The following is a 19,677-nucleotide window of genomic DNA, read 5'->3' on the forward strand; positions in this document are numbered from 1 at the left end:
GTGATCTAGGGTAGGGCACACCCACAATTACTTGAGTTATAAATCTATTGTAGTAGCATATTTTTTGTTCTATAAAAGGAAAGTTTTAAGATTTTCAATTCTCCCTTAGAAATATTCCCAGGGAGCTTTCTCCTCCAGCGTCATTTTTCTCCTGTGAAGAAACACTTTTCCACAAAATCAATAAAACATAGGATTTCAGAATTGGAACTTATCAGAAAGATAATTTAATTGGAATAGGTACTGATACAAAATAAAAACACAGAAGTAAGATAAGATATTAGACAATATGACTGTTAAAAATATCAGAGAAAAGATTGCTTTATAAGCAGAACTTGGACAGTCACAGGCTGAGCTGCAGATCAGGAGGGAAGGGCAGGCAGAGTCCTGGCAGCAAGCTGAGGGAGGTTTTTGAACCAAAGCTCACATGAATTGGATTGTAAATCTGAGCAAACACTTCCAAACAGTGTTCCAAATGCTAGACTTAGAAGATGATATAGGGGCCAAAAAGTGAGTATGTGTGTGTAGGGAATGGTGGCCAAATAATTCTGGAATTTCTGGTTTAAAAAAACTGAGTGTTGTTTTGTATCAGGACTTCTGAGATGTTAATATACTTGCTTGGAGATGTAAAGCAATAAATACATTAGGTAGCTAATCAACACTTTTTTTTTTCTTTTTCTAAAACAGATTTTAAAATCTACTGCAGGGCAAAACAAAGCTAGAGAGAGGTTTCATTCACAACATAGGACTAAATTATTTTCGAAAGATATTCCCCAGTGCCTCTCACATAACCCGGCAGGTTGGTTGGCCCCAAGTCCTGTCTTCTCTTCAGACTCTACAATTCTCTGCCTCCAGTCCACTGGCTGCTACTGGCTCTAGTTTTCCCTACCTTTCTCTCTCACCCTTTCCAATCTTTTCCGGGGATAAGCTCTGACCTTTAACAATTAAATCAATCAAATAGTTTCTGGATGCTTTCAGTGCTCCCAATCCCATTGTTTCAACCCTCATAAGGTTCAGAAATTTTTCTTAAAAAGTAAAGGTTGACTTTTTTTTTTAGCTGATGAGAAAGAGATAGACAAGAATTTAATTCATTTATTTATTAATTTAAACTTTATCTCTCTATCATATATATATAACATTAATATCAGAGCCCGGTGATTGCTGAGCCCATAAATGACAACTGTTACCACTGTTAACGAGAGAGGCACAGTATGGAGGGTGGAGGGATTGCACCAATCCATTTTGGGAAAAAGCCCAGAAGTTATTATTCTGAGCATGGAAATCTGAACTGAACAGTTCCTTAAAAAACAAACTTTTATTACTGAAAATGTGTATAGACATAAGTAGAAAGAATTATATAATTAATCCAATGTGCTTACCATCCAGATTCAACAATTATCAAATATAACCAATCTTCTTTGAGTTATACCAACACCCTTGGTTTATTTTAAATGGATTTCAGGGATTATATCTTTTCATCAGTAAGCACTTCAATATGCATCTCTAAAAGATGTGGATACTTTATACAAAACCACAAATACTCTTAATACATCTCAATGATTATTGGTTATTCATTAAGACCATTAAATACCCTGTGTGTGTTCTAATTTCCTCCAACATCTCATAAAGGTTTTGGCAGATTTTTAAAATTATTATTACTGTTTTTAACCAAAGTATAACTTATAATAAGGTGCACAAATCTTAAATATACAGATTGGTGAATTTTATACAAGAATTTATCATTTAAACACCATCCAGATCAAGATATAAACACTTCCAGTATCCAAGCAGGCTCTTTGTACTTCTTTTCCATTAATCTACCCCACATTAACTGTTCTTCTCATTTCTGTCATAGTTTTTTTGTGGAGGGAGTATAGCCTACCAACATCCTACAATAACTATAAATGGAGTGTAACATTCAAAAATCGTGAATCACCGCGTTGCACAGCTGAAACCTATACAATATTGTACATCAACTACATCTCAACAACAACAAATATTTTGAACATAGAAACACATAACCTACAGGCTCCATGCTTGCCCCCAAAGCACCTGATCTTAGACTAGCACGTATGTGGCTTTCTGCAGCCCAAACTCGAGCTTGGGTGGGAAAAATCCTGGGGTAAAGCACCAACTTCTTGGATTATCTTGATCTCATCTTCCACCATAAATGGCCACAAATCCCTCCTGAAAAGCTCTCTATGACTTTCCTACACCCTCCAAACTCATCCTCTCCCATCCTAGATCTCAAATATCAGAATTTGAGGTTGAGGTCACGAAACCTTCATTTTTGACACTTCGAAATGCCATTAATGCACAGCCCAAATGCAGTGATACTCCAGGGCAGAAATGAGTGAATTCAAGTTAAAGGCATTCAGGGTATATTCCTTCAAAGGGCAACTTTCCTCTTCCCATGAGTGAGCACAGTCCTCCACTGAGGAACAGCTGAAGAGCTTCCACTTCATTTTTCAGCCTAACACATTTTTAATACAGTGGACCCTCTCCTCTTACCTATAGTGGCTATGTCTTATCACTGTCCCCAAAGGACCAGCTGCTTTTGTAGAAAGTACGTGTGTGTGTACTAATCCTTGAAGAGGGATTTAGATTTACTTGAAGGACTGAGGGGAGAATAATCTGTCCGAGCAGTCCAGGGGTCTTGAGCTGTCAGAGCTTCAGCCTCTCAACCACAGAAGCACGTGGGACTTCCCAGATACTGCCCACAGGACCCTGTGTTAATCATCAAACCTTGAAAGGGCCCTGCCATTTACGGATGATCTGATGGTTCCAGCAGTTAGCCCAGTATAACTATATTATATTGAGCTTAAATGGCATTCATTGACAAATACCACTCTTATGGGCTGAATTGTGTTCCCTCCACATCCTTAAGAGTCATAACCACCAGCACTTCAGAATACAGTGACTGTATTTGGAGAGTGGGCCCTAATCCAATATAACTGGTGTCCTTATAACAAGAGGAAATTTGGACGTAGATGAAAACACAGGGAGAAGGCCATCCACAGACCAAGAAGAGACCTCAGGAAAAAACAACCCTGCTGAACTTCCAGCCTCCAGAATCGTGAGAAAAAAATGTTTGTGGAACTTTGTTATGACAATCTCTGTCATAGTTTTTGCATACTTTGGAACTTCATGTAAAAACAGTAAACATGCATCTAGTATATGACTAGCCATTCCATTTCTAAGTATTTACCAAAGAGAAGTGAAAGCACATGTCCATATAAAGAATTGTACCTAAATTCTTCTGGATGCTTAACATGTAATGGCCTCAAACTAAGAAAAATAATCCTAATTATCCATCAACAGGTGAATCAGATAAATAAATTGTGGTATGTAATGCAGTAAAATACTATACAGCAATAAAGAGGAACAAATACTGAATCAGGGATTAACTAAGATTTATCTCAAAATAAATATTCAGAATGAAGAACCTAGTACAAAAACAAGTATATACTGTGTATTTCTGTTTATATGAAATTTTAGAAATGAAAAATCATGCACAGTGATGAAAAGAAGATCAGCGATTGGGTATTGGTGAATGGGCAAGAAGAAAGGATTAGAGAGAGGCAGGAGGGAATTTGGGGACAATAGATAGGCTTGTTATCTCAGTTGTGGTAATAGTCTCATGGGTACATGTATCCATATGTAATAACTTATCAAACTGCACACTTAAATAGGTGTCATTTATTATACTAATATCCCTCAATAAAATTCCCCCCAAAATAAAAAGAGACTAGAGGTTGGTGTGATCCTTTCTCTTTTTCCTGCCTGAAACTCACGTTGAATACAAGAGACCACACTTGCTGTCTTTTCCATGAGTAAAATGAAAATAATATTTTAAAAAAGAAATCAGGAAGGTACATTGCCATTTTTAGAGAAATACTGAAAGAATTGTGTAAGAATGTATAACTAAAAACCCAAAATAGAATTTTTAAAACTTAAGTAATCTAAAAATGCATGAAAAAAAAGAAATGAAGAATACATGAGATAAATAGCAATATATTCATTAAACACAAAATAGTTGTGATACATATAAACTGACTAAAATCCTGTTAAAAGGCCACATTTGTCTAACTGAATAAAGACACCAAAGCCAAATTAGATGTTGTTTACTAGAGATACACTTGAACTATAAAGATACAGAAAGGATCAAAAGGATGAAAATATAAATACTATGCATACACAAACCAAAAGATAGCTATTACAAGTTTATTAATATTAGTCAAAGGAGACAAGGGGCACTACTAGAGAAAAAGACATTTCGAAATGATAAAAGAACTAATTCTATAGAAAGTTACAAGAATCCAAAATCAGCATGCATACAATAACAGAGCTTTAAAATATAAATAGTAAATATGACAGATTTAAGGGAGAAGTAAAAGTGTCCAAAATCTTATTTGAAGATCTTAAAAACTTGTAGGAGATTTGAATAACTATTAACCAGTTTGACCCCACTGACCTACAAAGAACACTTCAGTCAACAATTAAAATAAACAAACACCCACTCTTTTCAAGGGGAATTGATCTGTGTAGCCCATCTTCCCCACCCTTTCCCCAGGAACCCTTTGGTAGAGAGAGAAAATTATCTGGGTTTTCATTTTTTTTCCAAATTAACTTGCATCAAGTTATATAAAGCAAGTCTCTTAATAATTATTTTTACAATTGCCTTTGTTTTGATGATAAATTTGCCCTTGTTATTTCTAACATTGTGCTTTGCTCGCATCCCCACCTCAATTCCCTCACTACCACCACATTTTAATTGAGTTAGCTGTTTTTCAGTAGTGTCCTTTTTCAAACAGTTTTTTCTAAAGAATTATGATTAGGACTGATTTACTTACTGTATTCTCACAAATTTAATTTGGCTTGTATGAAAAGTATTGCTGAATTATTGGTGCACACATATTAATATATGCTATATCTTCATTCTGAATTTTACTCTCTGGCCTTATAAAGTGTCCTTTTGTGTTCTTCTTTTAATGTTTTTTGGTCTAAATTCTGCCTGTCACATATCAATCTGCTTCCTTGTTATTTGCGTTTATCTTATATAACTGCTCATTCTTTAATTTTCATCTGTTCAGAACATTTATTTCAGATCTGTCTTGTGAATATAGCACAGAGAATTGAATTTTGCTTTGTCCGACAATTTTAAATTCTTTTTTTTTCCTATCAAAAGGTAATTTAAGCTGCTACACAACTGTCAACATGAATAATAACATTGGTCTCTATTCTTTCATGTTATTTTATGTTATACACACCCACATCGATTTTCATTACATAGTTGGTTTTATATGTTCTCTTTCTCTCTCTGTGTGTGTATCAATGTACCCTTTGGCATTTATAAAGGCTTTCATTTTTTACATGGCTACAGGATTGGCTGTATTTCCACTGTTACACTGGATTAAAAAAAATCACCCCAAAATCAATGTTTAAATCAATAAGCATCAACCTAGTTCATGAGTGTGTGGGTCAGTAATTTCAGCTGGGTGGTTCCTCTGGTTTAAGCTAGATTTGCTTGCACATCTGGGGCTATGCTGGCTCCTGGCTGGGATAATTTAGTTCTGTTCCCCCTGTATCTTAATTCCTCCATCAGGCAACGCCAGACTTCTTATGACAAAGGCAGAGTTGCAAGAGCCTAAGAAACAGCAGGCAAGTACCTCTTTTCAAAACTCTGGGTTGTATCTGTTAACTTCTCATGTGCCAAAGGAAATAATATGGCAAAGCCCAGAAACATAGTGGAGGGCAAATGAGAGGAATGAAGAATGGAAAGTCATTTCTGCAATCTAACACAGTTACAATTATTCTAATACCTTTATATAAGATCCCTAGGCAGCCTTTTTGGGGAGGGGGTGGATATTGACCTTTTAAAAATTTTTCTATGATAAATGGTGGAATTAGCTAGCAACTTCTGTTTCCTCCCCTCTTCTTTCTCCTCTTAGAATCTAATTTGAAATAATGACATTTTATTTTATTCAATTCCTATAAGGCAATCAGTGAGATCTGGAATTAGGCTGAGTTATACTCATTTGTAAAGAAACAACAGGAATAGGGAAAACATACTGCTTCCAAGAGTGGTAAAAAATATAGATATCCAATTAGCATTATCACATGTCTTTTTATTCCCAGAACATTCAAAAGCTTGAATAAGTTGTGAATTTAAGGGGGGTTGGAGTTTTGCAAAGGGAAAGGGGCCAGAGAGCAGAGGAAGATGCTATGAAACAGTTGTAGAAAGAGAGTAAAGACATGAGGGTCATGATGGACAGGGAAAGATGGTGGGAAAATGGATTGGGACCTCTTTACCAAGTCTACAAATTATTGGGAAAAGCACATTTGAAAATTGAGAGATGATATATGGAAAGCAGATGTTGGAAATTGAGGTTTTGGAGATGTAGATTGAGTATGATGACAGGAGTAGATAGCTATGTCAGGAGGGAGGACAGGATCTTGTGAGAGAGGCACGAAAAATGTTTAGACACAAGGCACATCTCCCTTTGTACTGAAATAAAGCATGGACCATCTAAGGTCAGAGGAAATTCATTCATCCAAAGGTGTTCAATTAATTCTTATACTTAGTTTTGTTCTATGTACTGAGGATAGGGGAGTGGTGGATAGCCCAGACCAGATGCTGCTCCTGTGGGGGTGATGTTATAGAAGAAGGTTAGTTTAGAAAGGGGTTGACTTAAGTTGTTTCTGAATATTGAATCAGTCAAGCTTGTGACAGAAGCCGATATATAGCCAATTCAATACTGAATTCTCTGGCAAGATCTTAGATAAATTGAAAAGAGATTTATATTATGTAGATTATACATATGCAGTGGGCAAAAATAATATATTTGCTAGTTCACTTAAAAATTGGTTATATATGGGACATCATTTCATATTCACATGGAAGTGGGTTGTATGTGTCTACTGGATCTTCCTAATATGTGGAAACAAATAAACTTACATTGATATAAATAATCCACTTATATCACTGGATCCACTTGATCTTGATAGAGTATTCATTGTATCCTCATCTACAAAGGCTTCATATAAAGAATTTCCACCAAGGGCATCCTCAAAGGGCAGCTTAGTCACAGTCAGCACAAAGCACTCATTTTGTTTTTCCTCTCCTTGTACCAATTTTACAACTACTGCCCACAAAACAAAGACACTTCCACGTTAATATTGCTAGCAATGTCTCTTAAGAGAACATCAGCATCTGTGTCAGATTATTGTCTCCGGATGCCCAGAACTATTATTGGCAATCCGTTCAAGTTCTAGAGGAGATCTGAACTCCGTATTAGATGCTGGGCATTGAGCAGTGGGAGGTATATACTTCTATGTAATTTCATGCCACAGCTGCCCTGGGCTATTAAGCATTCCCCTCATGTACAGAGTTCTCAGATGTCCTCCGGACCAGCTCCTTTAACTTGCTATTGGCTCTTACTGAATCCAGTGACATATGTCACAGTGATTCGAAGTCTGGACCCTGGAGTCACGTAGAACTCATTCTCTTCACAGTCCCTAATAGTGTAGACTTTAAGGTAACTATTTATAATGAATAGATTTAAAATACACTTGTTAATGGATGATTAAATTCCAAAGTATAAATATATGTAGATCATCCAGGAAAAGTCATATTTTAAAACATATTCTAAACTTTCAGTATAAATATGTAGAAACTATCCATTAAAATATTTTTCAATACATCAGCATGTTGCTAGGAAATACATTTTTATATGGGAAGATGCAATGTGGATAAGGAAAATATTTAGTTTCTTTACCTTCAATCATGAATTCTAGTTGTAGAAGTGGGAATCAATAAATGCAACGGACTATGAATGAAGTGTTGCAAAAACCAGTAGAGGCAAAGACAAAAATAGATGTTGTCTCCTTAAAGCCAAGACTACACTTACTTAGACAAGATCTGCACTTCAACAGTCAAAATATGTTGGCCGACGGGTATCCTTTGGGAGCCATTCTTTCCTTGACTTCTTTTGGTTTAAATACCAAAAAAAGAAAAAAAAGAGTTATATCCATGAAGTAACACTTATTTTTGCTTTTTCATTGTTTTTCTCTTTTTAACAGTGATTATGCTGACTTATAAGATCATAGTACAAATATATGTGAAACTTAGCAACTGAATACAGGACAACAGCCTTACAAATTTTTATAACAGAATCAAATTATTATTACTCTCAGAGATCGTTACGATAGTAATCCATTCTGTGTAAACTGATCTGACCTGATTAAAATGGAATTTAGCATTTGTTTCTGGGTATGTGAAGAAGTTTTGGTTCACATAAAAAGTGCCTGCCATTTTTTTCAATTGCTTGATTTGGTTGAGTGATCCTTTAAAAGTGATAAAGAAAAGAAAAAGAACATTTTCAACTTGACACTTTTCTGTTCAAAAAAACAAAACATCTTTTTTGAACAAAACAATGTGGTCACCAGAATTATTCCTTACAATTTTCCTAAGGGAACAAAAATAATGAATAATACAGTCTTTTGTCTGTGACCTCCTTGGATTTCAACAGACTTTTTTCTTTTAAAATGAAGAGTGAAAAATCTAAATCTATTGAGCAACGGTCAACACGTGAGCCTCTAGTCACTCACTTAGTGACTTAACGCAAACTTTTCTCAGTACAAGCATGTGGCATTGGAATGAAACAAACAACACTTTGACATTAAAATCTATTGAAATCAAACAAAGAAGAGCCCTTAAGTATTACACTCTGTGTAAAACTCCTGTCCAGAAAACCATCCTCAGAAACTGAATTCCAAAATTATATGTATCTGAATGAAAACATTCCAAAAGCATTTTTACTACTCGTTTTTTGTGACTATTTACTTGTTTTTGTTTGCTATTTTGTGTAACTTTTCTATCCAAAAGACATAGCACAACTTTAATTTCCCTCCCTGTATTGAGAATTTGATATTTATTTTTAGCTTTTATTGCAAAAAAAAAAAAAAATTGTGTTACCTGAGAGGGAGCAATTAGGTTCAGTCAGTATGCTGTCACACAGCCCTCTGGGAGAAGAACTTAATTGTGTTTTCCAAACAGGAAAGAATGAGATACATTCTCCTCTTTCCCCCTGTAAAGAGGGCCAGTAGGGCTTAGCTCCAGGAGGCCTGAGGATATTCTTCCTGTGGGGGAGAATGGAAGCTTATATTTTCCAAGACCTAGGCTCTTGACAAAGAACTGGATTGTTGGGAAAGGAGGCTGGGCTGGAGCTTCATGAGAAGCAGCTGCTGGGCCTGTTTCAGAAGGCCGCTTCCCAGAGAGAGCCGAGGCAGGTATCTGTGAGGTATTGTGTGGACGAGGCACCTCCCATAAGCAGCGCCCCGGATGGGAGGGCACGCGTGGGTGGTTGTGGTACCGCTCTAGACGCTGGGCACGTTGGAGAGGAGTTACAGTTTCAGTTGAGAAGATACTAGGCACAGGGCCCCGCACACTGTGCAAGACCAGCACTTGTTCGTGTCTAGTGTGGCCGTAGGGCCGTGAGACCCTCACAGTGAGGTTCGAGGCCAGCATCCTCCCCGGTCTCCCGTGAAAACCCTAGGAGGCTGATCTGAGAAGAAAATGGAAGGGACCTCCTCTCAAGACCTGGCAAACAGGTCCTTCCTCACCAACGCTGGTAGGTCAGCTTCAGTTAAAGTATTCGAATCCAGTGGCGCAAACTCAGAACACTCAGATAGGTTATTCTTTAGCCAGGCCTGCCATTTTTCAAGAACTGCTTAAATTTGTAGGTCTCTTATCTGTACTTTACATCTGAAAAGTAAAAGTTTCAGCCCAGTATATAGTCCAAGTTTTCTTTCCTGGCCAAAAAGTCTAGGACAATTTCCTGTTTTATTTGCATGGATAATTAAAACTTTTTTTTTTTTTTTGCCTTATTCCTTTGTGTTCTGCCTCCAATGTCTTGTGTTACTTAGGTTTTATTTTTGGGAATGGCTGTCATTAATCAAGCATTTCTGAAGCTGTCTTCTTTCTTCATGTGTACTTTTATAATATTCTAATTTGTTCTTCTGAATTTATTCCACTCCTTTTCTGTGAAATATCTTCCAAAATATGTTGACATTAGTGATCGGAATCCTTGTTTGTAACTTATGGTAGGACAAGGTTAAACTCACATTTTTGAGTAAGTGTCCAGTGCATCCACTTTAAGACACAAAGGAACAAAATTAGCTGATAAAATATTTGTTTATCAGGAGTTTGTCTTCCTCTCCTGGCCATCATTGTATTCTAAATACTGGCCCTTGGCTTGGCAGATAACATTGTGTGTAATAAATGACTCATTAAGTAATTGAATGAATGAATGAGTGTCCTAAGGCAAGTTCCAAATTTCAATTAAAAAAAACCAAAACCTCTTCCTTTGAGAAGATTCACTGAAAGACAAATGACAGCCTCTGTTTAACCTAATTTTAAAAAGCCAGAAGACTAGTTTAATGTGTCTGTTCAGACTAATTAACTAAGGTATTAAACTTGGGAAAACAAAAAGGAGAAGAAAATAGCCTTTCTAAATAGTGGGGGAAAATCTCCTTACAAATATTAAACAAAGATATTTATTTTACAACAATTTTAAATGTTCTTCCTTTTAAGCCTCTATCTAGAAAACTCCCACACCCATCTATCTTCAAAGTCTATGTCAAAATATTCAGTTTTTGGAGAACATACCAAGTGAACTAGCGGTGCTCTCAATACACGGTGCCGTTCATGGTCCTTTCTAATTAACAGGTACTTCAGCCAGAGGTTTCACGTCTTAACTCTCCTAGGTTATTTTCCATGAACTATTAATTATAAGTTCATGGGTCATTTACAGAAAGTTTTTCAATCTAATGAAACATCTGGACACATAGTAACAATCCCATTTTCTAAAATGGCTTAGAAACATTTTTTGACTCTTTCTTTGGCTATTTACCTAATTAATAGTTACCAGCATATATAGGATGAAATATTTAAATAAAGAAACTTTACACACTGATAAAACCAGAGAACAATTATACTTCAGAGTAGAGAAGTGTAAATAACTATTTCTAAAGGCTAGAGAAAGCTCAGCACATTAGGAAGGTGGTATCAGCTTAAGTTTTCAAATTATCATGGAAATGTATTTCAAAATGGTCCTTAACTATTAATATTTCAAATATATATTTTTGCTTTAAATTATTTATTCATTGATAACTAAAAACTAGCATTTTGAAGTGTGAAAACATTATTATTCATCATTTATATTTCATTTGTTCTTCATAAATTTAAGTATTTATGTAAATATCTTAATGTATAAGTTTAACAGATGATACTATCAAATATATATTTATGCACATATTCATAATGTTTTTTAGCAGTTTCAAACTAAGCCCTTTATAATATCATACATTGTTCTAATTTTCCCATATTCTAAAATGCCTCTTTAAATATTACTTTGTTCCTTATTAAGAGGCTCTGTTTGATGGGAATGGACTCTATTCACAATTTTACCCAGAGATGATATACCTTATGTCTTGTGCCAGGGTTAAACCTCACAAAACCTTTTCTATTTTCAAAACTCAAATCCACAGAGATGACATACCAAATCAAGTAAATAATCTTGGGACTAAGTACACAGAGAACAGTTGGATTAATTCGTTTATTAAATATGTTTTCTGCTGAAGACAAAAACCACACCCTACATCCCCATTTTGATAAAGATGCAACAGTATCCTGTAAGCAGTCACCACCTCTGTGGTAGGTAAGTCAGACAATAATCTAAAAAGTATTTTGGAATATCTGCACACTAAGAATACATATTTATTGCTTATCTCTTTCCAAAGTAAATGGCTTGGAGAATATACAAAGTTGTACACACAATAATTTAAAAGTTAAGAAAATGAGGAAGAGATCTATCATTCAGTTTTCTTCTATTTCCTTATTTCCAGGAAACCAATAGACACACACTCACACCTGCCCACAAGCACTTAAGCTTTAAAATGGAGAGTTTCAATAGGAATTCCACAGCTGAAAGGCTGTAACAGCATCCTAAAGGATAGTGTATTAGAGACTGGAGAGTCAGAAGTCATTGGAAAGAACAGGATAGATTAGAACTGGGAATGTCAAGAAAGTCCGAAAACCAAGCATGCTAGTAGAATGGAATCTTCTTCTGTGCTGTTGGGAACTTTGGAAACCACTGGCCTCCTTGTCTCACTCTGATCCCTGCCTTTTTTCTGTCCTTGTCTCCCTCCCTTCCTCCACGCCTTCCTTAGTGCCTCCTTCTCTCTCTCCCTCCTTCTGCTGGCCTCTCCTGCATCTTTCTCATAGCATGTATTAGAAAGCAAAGAAAACACTTTCTCACTTGAACCTCTGGAGCATGATTCCAGAGCCCACCTTCTCAGCCCTTAATATAGAACTGCCTCAGGATTTCCATTTCTTTCCAGTATGACTTCAGAGAGGTGGAGCACAGGTTTTATACTTTCGTGTTGCGTAGTGCTTTTAATTTAAACGAGCATGTGCTTCTGTGTGTGTGTATGTGCATGCCATTTTTAGAACTTTATTTTCATATCTGCTTTTATTTATTGTTGATCCTTCCAAAAGAGATACTTTTTTACAAATCTCATTTAAAAATCTCTGTATTATTGCAATTTGGGGGAATGATAATCCTGTGCAGGGTGCTGGGTGTCCACATAGTGGACTGTGTCAACAGCAGCAGCCACACCAAGGGACCAAAAGCTTACTGATCATGTTTTTGCCCGGTACCAGGCCCTCTCCTCTAGGAGGTGAGGAGAAAACGTCAGGTCTCTGACGTCCAGGAGATCACGGGTGGTAGAGGAGACAGGGAACACACTAAACAAACGTAAAATCAGACCGTGTGTCAGTTGGCAGTGATTGCTGTGACTGTTAACTATAGCACTTCTCAGCCTCCGCCGATGCGGGGCCTGCACAGTGACTGTGAGCATGTCCTGACCGGGACGCAGCCAGGGTCCCCGTCGGTCCCCGCCCCTTCCTCACCGCGGATGGCTTCCTGTTTCTCCCCTCCTGTCTGCCCTCTGAGCCCATTCCCTGCCGTTGTCAGTGACCTGCTGAGCCTGAGCCAAACTTTATAGGAGAGGCTTTGGCCGTGGCCTGGGGCAGAAAAGGGACAAGGAGACATAGGTAGACCAGGAAGCCAAGAGCCTCGGCTTGTTCTTAGCAGAGGCTGCGCCCCCACTACCCCCTACTGGCCCCGCCTTCCAGTCAGCGTTCTGCCCCAGGAGGCTGGCTCTGACAAGAGCCCGCCCCACCGCACTCGGCCTCTCTCCACACCGAGGCAGGGCAGGGCCACCCCCGGGACCTGTTCCCAGGGGTTACCTGAGGCTCAGTCAGGTCTGTTTTTTTACCCATTTATATTATGGTCCTAATTTTTTAAAGTAAAGCTAACTTTGTATGGATGATGTCACCAATGTATTAAATGATATTATTTAGGGAAAAAAATTGTGCAAGTTCATACAAGGGGAAGAAATTACATTATATTATCTTATCTTCTATTCCTTTATATAACATAAAGGAATATTATACTATTATATATCAAATTTATGTTAATTCCTTGGCTTAGAGACTTCCAGAGCGTGCATACAGATAATGTTAATTCAGATTTCATACTACACTGGGGTTCCAGAATTTTCACGGCAGATATTTATATAAAAATGTGTATATATGTATTATGTATACATTATATATTTACATTTTATATGTGTCAATATAAAACATATGTATATATAATATGTACATAGAGATTATGCATATATATTTTGTTTTCTTTTCTTCTCCCAGGAATGGACTCATTTAAAAAAAAAAAAATCTCCTGGGCTGATGGCAAGCCCCAGCTTTATGGGGCGATCTCAGTCTGGCTTTCTCTCCTGAGACCATGTCTCCTGTTCAGAGTGGGCGTTACTGTCTCAGGCCCTAGCACTTTGGTCCCATCTCTGCTCTGATACCTTTACAGCCACCAGGGTACCAGTTTAAGAGCATATTGGGAGCTTATTGCAAGTTTACTGCTTTAATTTGAGGTTTCTTCTTCATCTTTGCCTTCTGGGGACTTCTTAGATTTTGTGTTTGTTAAAAATGCAAAGTTTTTAGGTGTTTGTACTTGGGCCCAGCAGTTCATATTAGCTCAAACCATTATGCTCTTGGCTGCTATGCTACTAAACTCTGCTGAATTTCCTCAGTCGTTTAAGCTTTCTTCCCAGGGGTTCTTCTAATTGTAGTTTTTGTTTATGATTTTAGTGTTTCTTAGAATCTAATATTGAAGAAAGAATTTCTTTGAGAGTCGGCCACTAGCTCTTCTCTGCTTGCAGCAGAAACAGTTAGTAAAAGTATAAGAATTATTGTTTCAATAATGCAGTGTGGTATGAAATTGCAGTTATATTTTAAGAAAGTTTTTTTCCCCTCAATTTTCTTTCCCTTCTTCTCACTCTTCTTACAAATTGAAATACTGGACCATTTAGCACTCTGTCACGTCAAAAAGAAAATAATGCTGTTAAGGAGAAAAGGAGGACTCTCCCCCCAACTCTAGAGTTCCAACAGTAAAACCCATAAGGGAAGACAGAGTGCACACAACTGGGAGAAGGATTTAAAAGAAAACATCATGAATTAGAGTCAGGCTGCCCTGTCCTACCACTCCACCTAGGACAGACGACAGGTGCCCGAGGCTGGAGTTGGTTAGGATGGGGAATAGTTGGAAGAAAAATTTTTATTACATGGATAAAGGTGGATCTCAACCAGAGAGAGACCTGCACCTGAGTGCTAGGATGAAGCCCATAGGAAAGAGCAAAAGGCATAGGTTTGTGGGTTCTGAAAGTAAAATGGCATAATGAATCCTTCTCAAAGAGAGGCATTTAAATGTTGAGTCTAGAAGATACAGTCTTAGTTGATGTTACAACGGAGAGATGTTGTAAAAACAGATCCACTTCTAGGTTTCCACAATGCCAAGAAAACAATGAGCAGGACTGGGCAGACCCAGAAGCCATAGAGCTGAAAACTGGAACATTTCTACAGCATGGATAAGAACTGAATTCCAGAATGTCCTAAAGCTATCTCAGCAAGACACCAAAGAGGACAAATGGCACTGACAATGATATCTCACTACTCATGCCTTGTGTCATAAGCCTACTTAATATTGTATGCCTCGTAAGAAAAACACGTGATCACAATTTGATTACAGTTCATTTGCAGCTTCACAAATGAGTGGAGGACAGAAAAAGAAATTGAGTGATAGAAACTACCAGCAGGAACTGAATTTGAACTTGCACCCAACACAATGCTTTCCTTAATCCAAACTTTCCTTTTATTTATTTATTTGATTTGAAACATTTCACCTAAAACATTCAATATTTTTCTTTTAGTAGCAAAAACATGTTATGCTTGGTATGTATGTTTTCCAAGGCACTGATTTCAAACTAATACCTAAAGCCAGTTTCAAATATATTCTTTTGTTCAGCTCACAGTGGGATGCTGGAGACTGCTCAGACTTGCTCCCAAGAACCAATTACACACCTTTCTTCCCGTCTTTACTGATGTTTACTGATGTTGTCCAGGTAGCTCAAAATTGGCCATAGTGGGAGTATTTACACCATAGAAAGCAGCAAATGCTATACATCAGGACTTCCCCCTCCTATTAAATCTTTAGCAACACACTGCTGATCCTGTATCTCTAGCACTTGAGAGCCATTTTTTAAATGTCCCATGTTTCTGCTACAACTGAGTTTATTTTTAGTTTTTGAGCAGAGACTATCCAGTCACATATGACATTTTTTATGATTCCTGGGAGTTCCAGATTTCTAATTTAGTAAAATTCGTGTTTTATGTTTAAAAAACTTGAATTACTGGATTTACGGAATGAGTATATGGGGCTACGACCCAGCCGCATGGTCCTCCGTCCCTGTGGTGCCAACCCAGTATTTCGCATCTGCTGGGCGCACATACAGTGGCCCCGGCAGCCGCAGAACACAGGTGCTCGTCCAGCAGCAGATCGATGACCCAGAGGGTGGATTTTGTATTAGCCCTTTTATGGAAGAAAAGAGTAGTAGGAAATCATGTCATGTAGCTGTTCTGTGGGTAGGTATATAATTATAATGCTGTTTTTATTCTTTTTTATAGTCCTAACCAATGTCAGACTTTTGAAGAAATTAGTGATGAGGAAATTAAAGGAAGGAAATGAAATGGACTGCCACAGTGTGCATAGTTTATCTAGCCTTAGAGAACTCAGAGATAAAGGATGAAAGACTTGTTCCAGAAGCAAAGGGTGAGAGTTCCTTTTATCAAGTGAAATGAGTATAAGTGAGTTAAAAGATCACTCAGAAATGACTTTGCTTATTATCCAGATCTTCTGTGTTTTATCTTTTGCAGAAAATAACAGTTCCTGAATGCTCTGTTGAGTGCAGGGGGGAAGGCAGTGGTGTGGGGAGTGAGGCTAAAGACAGGAAAGCATAAAGTTAAGACAAAATAGCCTGACGGTTGCCTGGAGGGGAGCAGAGGGAGGAGGGCTGAGGATTATGGAAAAGTGTGCAATTTCCAGACCCCACACAGACTTCCTTCAACAATAGGGGAAAACCTCAGGATTTCCTACTCCCAAAGATTGAGACGACATGATACAGTAGGCTAAGGGCTGCTGGCTCAGTCACCAAGCCAGTTGTCTGGACTCTCTGTAGTTTATAACAGTTATCGCATGAGCTCCTGATGCCAAAAAAATTATTAAAACGAGAAATTTCCCTAAATCACAATCCACTTTGATTTGCAAAGGATCTATTTGTAATAATTTTCTCTCAGACTGATCCTTTATCCAGTGCTCAAAGTTATTTTCTCCTCTAACATTTTTTATCAGTCTAGTCATACAAAAACCATACTGAAACAGATGTCAATGTTCAAAATAAAGTAAAACTTTGTCATTCTTATATAGTTTATAATTTATTAGCTAAGTAATTTACATGATTCTGCCTTTTTACAGAAACTGCCTCTGCTCTACTGAAATAAATATCTACTAATTTATATCTATTGGATGGAAATTTTTTTTAGTTGAAATACATTACCTATTTTTTTTAAGAAAAATACAAAATGTCATAGCATAGAAACACTCACTTGAGTAAATCATAGCAGTGTATGGGAAGTTAAGATCTGAGCCACTTTCCTTCAAGAATGTATAAAATAATTCAAACAGAACTTTGTTAAGTCGTGATTCATACTAACAGTAATTCAATTTAAGAACAAATGCTGCTGAGCAGAGGATAAAGGATTTTAAGGCAACAATGTAATGAGAGAAAAAAAAAAGTCCCAGGTGGCCAAGTGTCTTCCTTACACTCAGTTCAATGCAGTAATTATTTCAGGTGAAGGATTTTATTCACTCATTCAACAGATATTCTTTGGAGCCTAATATGTTTCAGGTACTCTTTAAGGCACTAAAGACACAAGAGGGAAAAATAGCCAAAAACAAAAACAAAAAAGAGAGAGAGAGAGAGATAATATTGGATCATTTCCTTCAGTGTCTGACCTACTGGGGAGAAACTAAGACCTAAAAGAAAGCAGAGGCCCCTGACTGCATTTGGCCTGGTGGTAACACACACGAATTAACATGTGGGGAACATGAAGAAACCGGCTTGGCCCTCTTCTCTGTCATTGCTGATTTCCTGATCAGGAGTCGGCTACAACCAGTTCAGAAAGCTCTGTTTTCATTTTCTCCCTCGATGTGCAGAGCAAAACCTTTTAAAAGCCCAGGGTGTGGATTTAGGGATAGGTGTCTCCTCTCTCTCCCCAAATCTAGGATAATCGTTGATAGCTTGGTATTTGCCTGAAAAGAAGTTTTATCAAAACTCTAATATGAGGAAGCTGGAAATTGTTTCCAGTCTCTTAAATAAAGTTCCATTTGGAGAATTTTACTTCTGTTATCTTCTTTAAACTTTAGCTTCTACTTCACACATTATCTAGGTGCAAGCTGAAGGCACTAGTCCTTGCATGCTTTAGCCATTTGTAATTTAGAAGTGGATGTTGCCAGCTCTTGAGTTACCTTCAGATTGCCTTTCAATTTATCTAATATCTTATTAAAAATTTTTTTTCAAAATTTTATTTTATCCCGTTTAAATGAGACAAGACTGAAGTCATCAATTTTATGTTCTCTTCAGACCGGAGAGATGGCTTCATCTCTGCTCTTGGCATCATGAAATGCCAACTAAAATTTATGCCTTGACTATTTTAATGAGCAAGTCTGTTGCATTTGGAACTTTCTAATAAAATCTATTTTCAGAGCTTTAGCCATCTTGGTCTTTTTTGTCTCTCAATTATGCTGGTCTCAACTCTGCTACAAATCTGTTTCTGGGCTGAGAGAATTTGGCCTCCTAAAACCCAGCATGCTTTTTCATCTAGCTCATTCCAATTCATCCTTCACATCAAGCTTCCTTTAGGCATCACATCCCCTTCAGGTTACCTTTGATTTGTTTTGTCATGTATTTGGAGAGAACCAGGTAATTTCCCTGTCTAGCCTTAAATAAAATGTAATTTTAAGATTTTTAATAAAGAAATTTGTAGAGAGAACAGTATGATGAATTCCTATGTACCCATTACCATCAGCTTCAACAATAACAATCCATGGATAACTTTTTTTTCTTAAAAATTAAATCAGTCACAATATACATAGAATAGTATTTAGTGATTTTAAATTTAAAATTGAATGACTTTTGTCTAATGCATATAGTTTTGTAACCATCTCCATAATTGTGATACAGAACATATCCATCACCCTAAAATGCTTTTTTAGCCACTTTGATGTCAATATTACAACATCTTTCTGTCAAGTTTTCATGTCTTATCAAGCTGTAAAAATCCTTTATATATTCTGGATACAACTACTTAGGTATATTTTGCAAATATTCTTTTCACAGACTGTGACTTGTCCTCTTATTTTTTTAATAGTGTATTTGAAGGCATCAAAGGTTTTAGTATATATGAAGTCCAATTTATCAAATTTTTTTAGGGTTTATGCTTTTTGTGTGCTTTATAAGAAATCTATTCAGAATCCAGGATCACAAGAATTTTTCTCCTATATTTTCTTCCAAGAAGTTTTCTAATGTTAGGTCTAACCTTTAGGTCTATGATCAATTTTGAGTTAATTTGTGTATGTGAGGTTTAATTGGTTTAATTTTGTATGAGAATATTAAATTGTTCCAGCATCATTCATTGAAAACAATTTTTCATAGTCAAATACCTTGACATCTTTGTGGAAAATCCATTTACCACATACATGTAGGTCTACCTCTAGAGGCTCTATTTTTTCTTTGAGGTGCAAGTCTATGTCACACGGGCTCAATTACTCTAGCATTATAGTAAGTCTTGTAATTAAATTGTGTATATCCTTCAACTTTAACCTTTCTTTTCAAAGCAATTTGGGCTATTTCTGGTTCTTTGCATTTTCATGTGAATATTAAAATCAGCTTGTTGATTTCTAACGACAGGAAGAACAAAAATCCATTGTGATTTTGAATGGGATTGCCTTAAACCCCTCTAATCAGTTTTTTATAAAATTGACATTTTATTAGCACTGAATCTTCAAACCCATGAACACATACTCTCTCCATTTACTTAGTAGCATTATTTTATAATTGGAAAAGACATAGATTTTATGAGGTGAGCTGGTGAGAAAGAAACACAGTGAGAGGAATGGAGTAACATCTTTCCCATATCAGGTCTTCTGA

The sequence above is a fragment of the Camelus dromedarius genome, chromosome 1 (assembly GCF_036321535.1).
Source record: "Camelus dromedarius isolate mCamDro1 chromosome 1, mCamDro1.pat, whole genome shotgun sequence".
Taxonomy (NCBI): Eukaryota; Metazoa; Chordata; class Mammalia; order Artiodactyla; family Camelidae; genus Camelus; species Camelus dromedarius.